General features: G+C 43.5%; 1 pseudogene; it reads left to right on the top strand.

The window, feature by feature from the left end:
• The window catches only part of LOC130719725 (uncharacterized), a 32,317-nt pseudogene that overhangs the window by 14,285 nt on the left and 10,175 nt on the right, over positions 1-7,857 (top strand).

The following is a 7,857-nucleotide window of genomic DNA, read 5'->3' on the forward strand; positions in this document are numbered from 1 at the left end:
TTTTGTATTGGGCTACTATGTTTCCTTTTTAATATATGTCATCAATGAAATGCACTTTTGAATTTCCCATCTAAATCTTCATCTATTGTGCTACCATGTTATTCTTTTTATTCATTGCCTACGCTTTTTTGTTTCCAATTGTGCAAATCGTGCAGAGTGGACAGTGATGTCCTTGAAAAGGACAGTGCTAATATCACTTTGCCTGACTTTGACTGTCCCATTAATCAAGCTGATGGGGATATGGAAGATGATGATGAACTTCCTCCAGAACTTCTAAGACTTATGGACCAGGAAGCTAAAGAGATCCAACCTCATGAGGAGCAGATCGAAATGATTAACCTGGGCACATAAACAGATAAAAGAGAAGTCAAGGTAGGGGCTTCCATGAAGGAAAGTGAACGCGACAAACTGATCAAGCTCTTGCATGACTATAGTGATGTCTTTGCATGGTCGTACCAAGACATGCCCGGTTTAGATGCCAGCATAGTGGAACATAAGCTTCCACTAAAGCCTGAATGTCCCCCAATCAAGCAAAAGTTGAGGCGAATGAAGCCAGAGATTTCATTAAAGATCAGGGATGAGGTCAAAAAACAATTTGATGCAGGTTTTCTTGCTGTTGCCAAATACCCTCAACGGGTTGCTAATGTGGTCCCAGTCCCTAAGAAAGATGGGAAAGTTCGGATGTGCGTTGATTATCGAGATTTAAATCGGGCTAGCCCTAAAGATGACTTTCCGCTTCCTCACATTGATGTTCTAGTAGATAATACAGCTCAACATCAGTTTTTCTCTTTCATGGATGGTTTCTCCGAGTACAATCAAATTAAGATGGCCACCGAAGACACAGAGAAGACCACGTTCATTACTCCATGGGGAACCTTTTGCTACAAGGTGATGTCATTCGGATTAAAGAATGCTGGGGCAACCTATCAGAGGGCCATGGTGGCTTTGTTCCATGATATGATGCATAAAGAGATTGAGGTTTATGTGGATGACATAATTGCAAAGTCAAATTCGGAAGAAGACCATGTCATCGACCTACAAAAGCTCTTTGTACGCTTGCGGAAGTTTAGGCTGAGACTAAACCCTTTAAAGTGCACATTCGGCGTGAAATCTGGAAACCTGCTAGGTTTTATTGTCAGCCAGAAAGGGATAGAAGTTGATCCTGCTAAAGTCCGAGCCATTCAAGAGATGCCAGCTCCTCGCACAGAAAAAGAAGTTCGTGGGTTCTTGGGAAGATTAAACTACATCGCACGATTTATATCACAGTTGACTGCTACCTGTGAGCCAATCTTCAAATTATTGCGTAAGAGTCAACCAACGCGGTGGAATGACGAGTGCCAACAAGCTTTCGATAAAATAAAGCAGTACTTGCAAGATCCGCCAGTCCTAGTACCACCAGTCCCAGGGAGACCTCTTATCATGTACCTCACAATACTTGACGAGTCAATGGGTTGTGTTCTAGGTCAACATGATGATTCTGGAAAGAAGGAGCATGCCATATACTACTTGAGCAAGAAGTTCACTGGTTGTGAGTCAAGATACTCGGTGTTGGAGCGAACCTGTTGCGCTCTAGCTTGGGCTACCCGCCGGCTAAGACAATACATGCTTAGTCACACTACTTGGCTAGTATCTAAAATGGATCCAATCAAATACATTTTCGAGAAGCCCGCTCTCACTGGAAGGATTGCCCGGTGGCAAGTTTTGTTATCTGAATATGACATTGTATATGTCACTCAGAAGGCAATCAAAGGTAGCACTCTGGCGGATTACTTAGCTCACCAGCCCATAAATGATTATCAGTCAATGCAATACGACTTCCCAGATGAAGACATAATGACACTCTTTCAAGAGAAAAATCCTTCAGACCGAGATAAATGGATTCTGCTATTTGATGGTGCTTCCAACACAATGGGGCATGGAATAGGAGCCATCCTGATTTCCCCTGAGAATCAATACACCCCGATGACTGCCAGATTGTGCTTCGACTGTACCAACAATATAGCTGAGTATGAAGCATGTGCCATGGGAATCAAAGCGGCCATAGAATCAAAAGCCAAGATCCTTGAAGTTTATGGTGACTCAGCCCTAGTTATCCATCAATTAAAGGGAGAATGGGAGACTCGTGATGCCAAGTTGATCCCTTATCAAGCCCACATCAAAGATTTGTTGGAGCATTTCGACGAAGTCACTCTCCACCATGTTACTCGTGAGGAGAATCAATTAGCTGATGCCCTAGCCACATTGTCCTCAATGTTTGAGATAAGTCGGGAAGAGGAGGTACCGCTCATTAAAATCCAAAGTCGAGATCAGCCGGCTTACTGTCAAGCTGTTGAGGAGGAACCTGATGGGAAACCATGGTATCATGACATCAAGAGGTATATCCAAAGCAGAGAATATCCCCTGAATGCTTCAGAAAATGACAAGAGAACCTTGAGAAGATTAGCAACAAGCTTCTTCTTGGATGGAGATGTTCTTTACAAGAAAAATCTTGATCTAGTACTCCTCCGGTGAAGGTATGAAAAACGGTAGAAAGGGGGGGGGGTTTGAATAACGTTTTCAGAACAAAACTTCCACCTTAAAGATTTTGACAAATCTTTCGAGAACTTAAGTGCTAAAGATAAGAGATAGAAAAGCACACAAGGATTTTATCCTGGTTCACTTGATAAATCACTCAAGCTACTCCAGTCCACCCGTTAAGGTGATTTCTTCCTTCTTAGAATGAAGGCAATCCACTAATCAGGTAAGAGTTACAACTGCACTTGAAACCTACAAGTGACTAACAATTACACTGACTTAGCTCACACTAAGATTCACTCTCTTAGTCTTCTCTAGGATCCGATCAACCTTGATCTCCTAAAGGAACTAAACAAACTGTTTATCAAAGAATTGTTTACAAGAGATTTGCTTCTAAAAAGCTAATTGTAAACTCAATGAATTTCAGATGAAAGAAAGCTTAGAATATTTTGAATATGTCTTGCTCGTGTGTATTTCTTTCTCTAGCCGCTTCTTTCAATCTTCAGCCTCTATATATACTCCAAGGATTAGGGTTGAGCGTTGCATGGGAAATGCTACCGTTGGAGGGCAGTTCTGGAAAATCCAGCTTCTGCTGTGGCTGAGAACGTTAGGTAGGTCGTCAGGAAGGTACACTTGCTTTTGTACTTGGATAGCGACTTGACCTTTTAACCTAGGAGACTTCTGATCAGGGGAATACTTCATATTGGAACTTGTGAAGCCGGTTGATCAGAGTCAGAGGGAAAGCACAGATCCTCTGACCATTGTATCTTCTGATTCTGAACTCAGAGGGAAGAACATGGCCTTCAGAGTTTCTTGCTTCTGGACTTCAGAGTTTCCACTATTCAGCTTCTGGATCTTCAGAGTCTTCTACACCATCAGAACATCTAAACCTTCAGTGTTTCTTGGTTATCAGAACTTCTGGATCTTCAGAGCTTCTAGCGACTGAGTCCACATCAGAGTTTGTATAGCTTCAGAACTTCTGAAGCTTTTCCACTGTTCATACTGAACATGGTGAATGCGAAAGCGTTGCTTGGGTTACCCTTTATACACAGTGCTTCTGATTTGTGTGAGATTGAGTTGAGGTCAGAGCCTGTAAATAGCACACTCAGAAAAACACGTTAGAGTACCACAATTGTTCATATCAAAAGGTTAACTTGTAATCATCAAAACATAGAGTTGTACTACTAGATCAAAACTTGATCTTACAATCTCCCCCTTTTTGATGATGACAAAACTAAGATTTTTGATGAACAATTCTTAAACATTAAACTGAATTCACTCAGAGTTTAGAGATATAGAATAAGACTTATCCTGATGTGAATAGTTTATCTTGCTCATTCTGAATTCAAGTCACTGCTTGATTCTGAGCTTAGCTCCCCCTGAATCTAATACTTGATGAAAACGTTAGTAAAGTCTAGATTCTGAGCTAAAAAATATAAGAGTTCAGAGTGAAAAGCTTATGACATAGATGAAAAACGAATAATCAGAGCGCATAAGTGATCAGAGTCAGGGATAAGGTATCAGAGTCTTGGGTATCAGAGTCAACTTAGAATCACTTCAGAAGAAGTGAAATGTATTCCTTGTATTTGCCCAGTGACACATCTATGGTCATGAAGGTGGAACTCTTAAAATCTCCAAAATAAAATAAGTCACACTAACACATCTTACAAATCAAAAACTGGGTTTACTCCCCCTTTTTGTCATAAGCAAAAAGCTTGGGGTGTGAAAAACTTAGCTTGAAGTACAAGGTACTCCCCCTTAGAGAAGGTCGAAGTTTAAAATAAAATGAAAACGATGTAAGAATCAGAGTTAGGCGAAAATAAATAGAAGAGTTAATGCAAGGGATGAACGTTTACCACCGGTCAAGTGAGTAAATAGAAGGGTCAGTTACCAAGAACTTAACCTCGAGAAACTGTAATAGCATTAACTTTCAGAGAGAAAGTGAAGCCTATAAAAAGCGTTGGAGAGAAAGGTAAGCTTCACACCTCGAATAATTTTCAGTAAAAAAAATGGCATCATACAACGTAGCACTAGAAGAGCTGAGGAAGAAGGCCTTTGAAGAGGACTTGTTCCTGAACATCAGGCATCCAGAGGGTGCAACTACCATCGCGGAGCTGACACGGACACTGCTGGAAGAGGACCTGCGTCCAGAGTTGGAGAGAGACCTGAAGGAATTTCTTGCCTTCGTGGAGGAGGTGCAAGAACTCAGCCGGCTTGAACTCAAGCTGCTGGAAGAGAAAGAGAGTTTGGAAGAGAAGCTCAAGACTTCAGAAGAGATTCTGGAGAGGGATGAGCTAAAGATCAGGCTCAGCAACATCCAGCATGTACTGGAGCGTCTGGAGAAGGATAGGTCAGAGCAGCGCCAGGAGTGCAGAAGAATGAGGAGAGATCCTCCATTCTAGATTATATGATGGAAAGAAATATGATGTAAACACAAAACAATTATGAATAAAGCGAGTTTAGCAAACATATGTGACATAAGTATATAGTTATGCATATATAATCACAAACGAACAAAAGAGAATAAATAAATAAAAAGAAACAAAGTTTAACAAAGGAAAACAAAGGTAACGAAAAAGAAGAAAAAGAAGAGATCCTAAAACTAAGGTTTGTCAGTGCGTCGCAGAAGTTCCATCATCATGTGCTTCATCTCAATCAGCATGGATTCATGAGTGTCAAGACGTTGTTCCATGATGTCGAGTCTGGATGAGCTTGTCTGAGTAGAACTGGAAGGAACATTCTGAGCAGCTTGAGGATCTGGAATGGAAGCAGAAGCAGCAGGAGTAAACACAACTGGTGCAAGTGCTTGGCATCTAAGAGCTTCAGCCTCAGCTTCAAGTCGCTCTGCCTCAAGTCTGGCTTGTTCAGCTTGAGCTGCTGCTTGACGTGCAGCTTCTTCTGCTTGTTCTTTCTTTCTCTTGGCTTCTTCAATAGCTTCAAGAAGCTTATTTCTCTGTTCTAGTTCATGAAGAGCCACCCTTCTAGCAAACCTTTGCTTTGCAGCCTCAATGCTCTGACTGCCCTCTGCATGCAGGAGCTGCATCATAATCGGAACTTGAGCCACTAGCCAAGTGCTCAGATTGTTCCACTCATCAGCCACATTTTCAGCATTCTCACTGAGATCAGTCTGACCGTGCACATTGCGGAGCCTCAAGGAGGCTTCATGATAGAAGATATTGATGCACTCAGAGAGAGATGTGGGTTGAAGGTGAGTATAGGGAATTATGGAGAGGTTGGGTGCAGGAGAGGCTGGGTGATTGCTGCTATGAGCTTCAGAGGCACCTTGTGGAGAACCAATGTTAATCATGGGAGCATTGGGTTCAGAGGTTCCAAGGTGAGGGTCTGAAGTTTCAACCAGAGGGTGAGGTGATCTAACTGAGGATTGGTTAGACACTGATTGTTCGGGTTCAGGGTCTGGTTGAATGGGCTCTTGTTGGCCAGGGACAGGGTGAGCTTGTTGAACTAAGGGGTCTGCCTCTTGGATAGGATTGGCCAAGATAGGTTCATCTGGGTCAACTAGACGTTCAGGTCTAGGGCCAGGATATCTCCTAGGGCTTGGACAGGTAAGGTAATACTCTTCCAAGGCAGACACCTTCTCTTTTCTAACCTCCATGAATTTTCTAATTGATTCAGAGTTATTGGAGGGAGAAGAATCAACAACATTGATTGGGAAGGATACAGGTGTAAAGGCTGTTGAAGAGTCTGTATCCGTGGTTCTGGCAGCAGGACGTGCTGATGCTCTGGGAGCAGAGTGATCAGACGTTCTGGGTTGTGGTTCTGTTTGGTTGGGCTCTGGTTGGTCATGGATGATGGGTTCAGAAGATAATGGGTCGTACGGAATGGTAAGGAGAGAGGTTGGATCTTCTGACCTAGAGGTTGGGTTCTGAAGCAAATTCCAGAGAGGTGCTTCGGTAGGAGAAGGTTGAGGATCGTGGGGAATGTGGTGGAGAGGTGGTTTGTGCGGCTGGTTGGGATTCAGGAATAGGAGTGAGGGGATTTGAGGAGTGTTGAAGCAAGGCAGAAATAGGAAGTGCATCAAATAAATTCAAATCATCATCAGAAGCAAGTGCAGGCTTACTTGAATGTGCTGATGATCGAGTCACTCTGGCAGGAGGTTCAGTCCTTCTGACCACTGCAGCAGCTGGTTCCACCCGAGTAGGCTTCACCACGATTCTGACCTTCTTCTGCTTCTTCTTAGGAGGACCATCCTCACTATCACTATCATCACCATCATCAGGCTTTCTCTTTGTCTTCTTGACCAGAGGGACATCAGATTCTTCAGAGGATTCTTCCAGAACCATCTTCCTCTGAGCTTTCTTCTTGGGAGGAGAAGGAAACTCTGGAGCTGGAGGCAGTCTGCTGAAGAAATCATCAAGATCAATCTCGAATCCTTGAGCCCTGAGGTCTTCAACATAGCATCTGATGGCTTCAGGATTGTCTGCTTGAGTCCACAGTGGGTAGTCATTCAGAGGCATCCTTCTTCCTCTGATCTCAAAAGATGTGTCTTCATGAGCAGGAGCAATCTTCTTCTGGACCAAACCCATCTTCTTCAGAGAGTTGGCAGTGAAGACATCGCTGACAATTGTGCTCAAGTCCTCTATGCAACCAGCATTGATCAGGTCTTGAATGAGGCCACTCTCAATGAAGAGATCAGACAGCAGTCTCCCAAAGGGGATATACTTGATTGCTGACTTGATTGAGGCAGTAGTCCTAGACTTCCGGATACACTCCTTCAAGTAGGAGAACAGGAAGTAGGGAAGGCAGATCTTCCTCTTGTCTTGAATGAAAAACAGCATCGCCTTCTGGTTGAAGTTGATGTAATCTGGGGAACTGCCCTTCGGTCTCTGATTGATGCAGTTGAGCAGGATCTTGTGCCAGATCCTGAGTTTGGGGTGAAGGTCCATCACCTTGTAACTTGTCTTGCCCGGTTTGAAAGTGGTGTACAGGGCCTGGTTGGTTTTGTCTTTGGTGCTGGGTTTCAGCTTCGACTCAGTGAATTGGAATCGAAACCCATAAGCAGTGTCTGCACCTAGCAGATTCACGAATGACTTCTCCGTGATGATGATCTTCCTGCCAAGAATATGAGATACCACTTGAGTATCATCGCAGTCGGCGTGCTTCCAGAATTCCTTGACCAACTTCTCATACACCGGTCCTCGAAGTCGGTTGAAGTAGTTTCCCCAACCTTGAGCTTGGACTTCAGGACGAAGATCAAACCCATTTGCAGCCAGGTTGTCGAGGTCGAATCTCCATTCTGCCAGGACTTGGAGTTCCTCAGGAGCAAATACGCAGTGAACGGCACAGCCCCGTTCTGCAATTGGAACAATCTGCTCTTGAACTTGA

Source organism: Lotus japonicus, chromosome 5, assembly GCF_012489685.1.
Source record: "Lotus japonicus ecotype B-129 chromosome 5, LjGifu_v1.2".
Lineage (NCBI taxonomy): Eukaryota > Viridiplantae > Streptophyta > Magnoliopsida > Fabales > Fabaceae > Lotus > Lotus japonicus.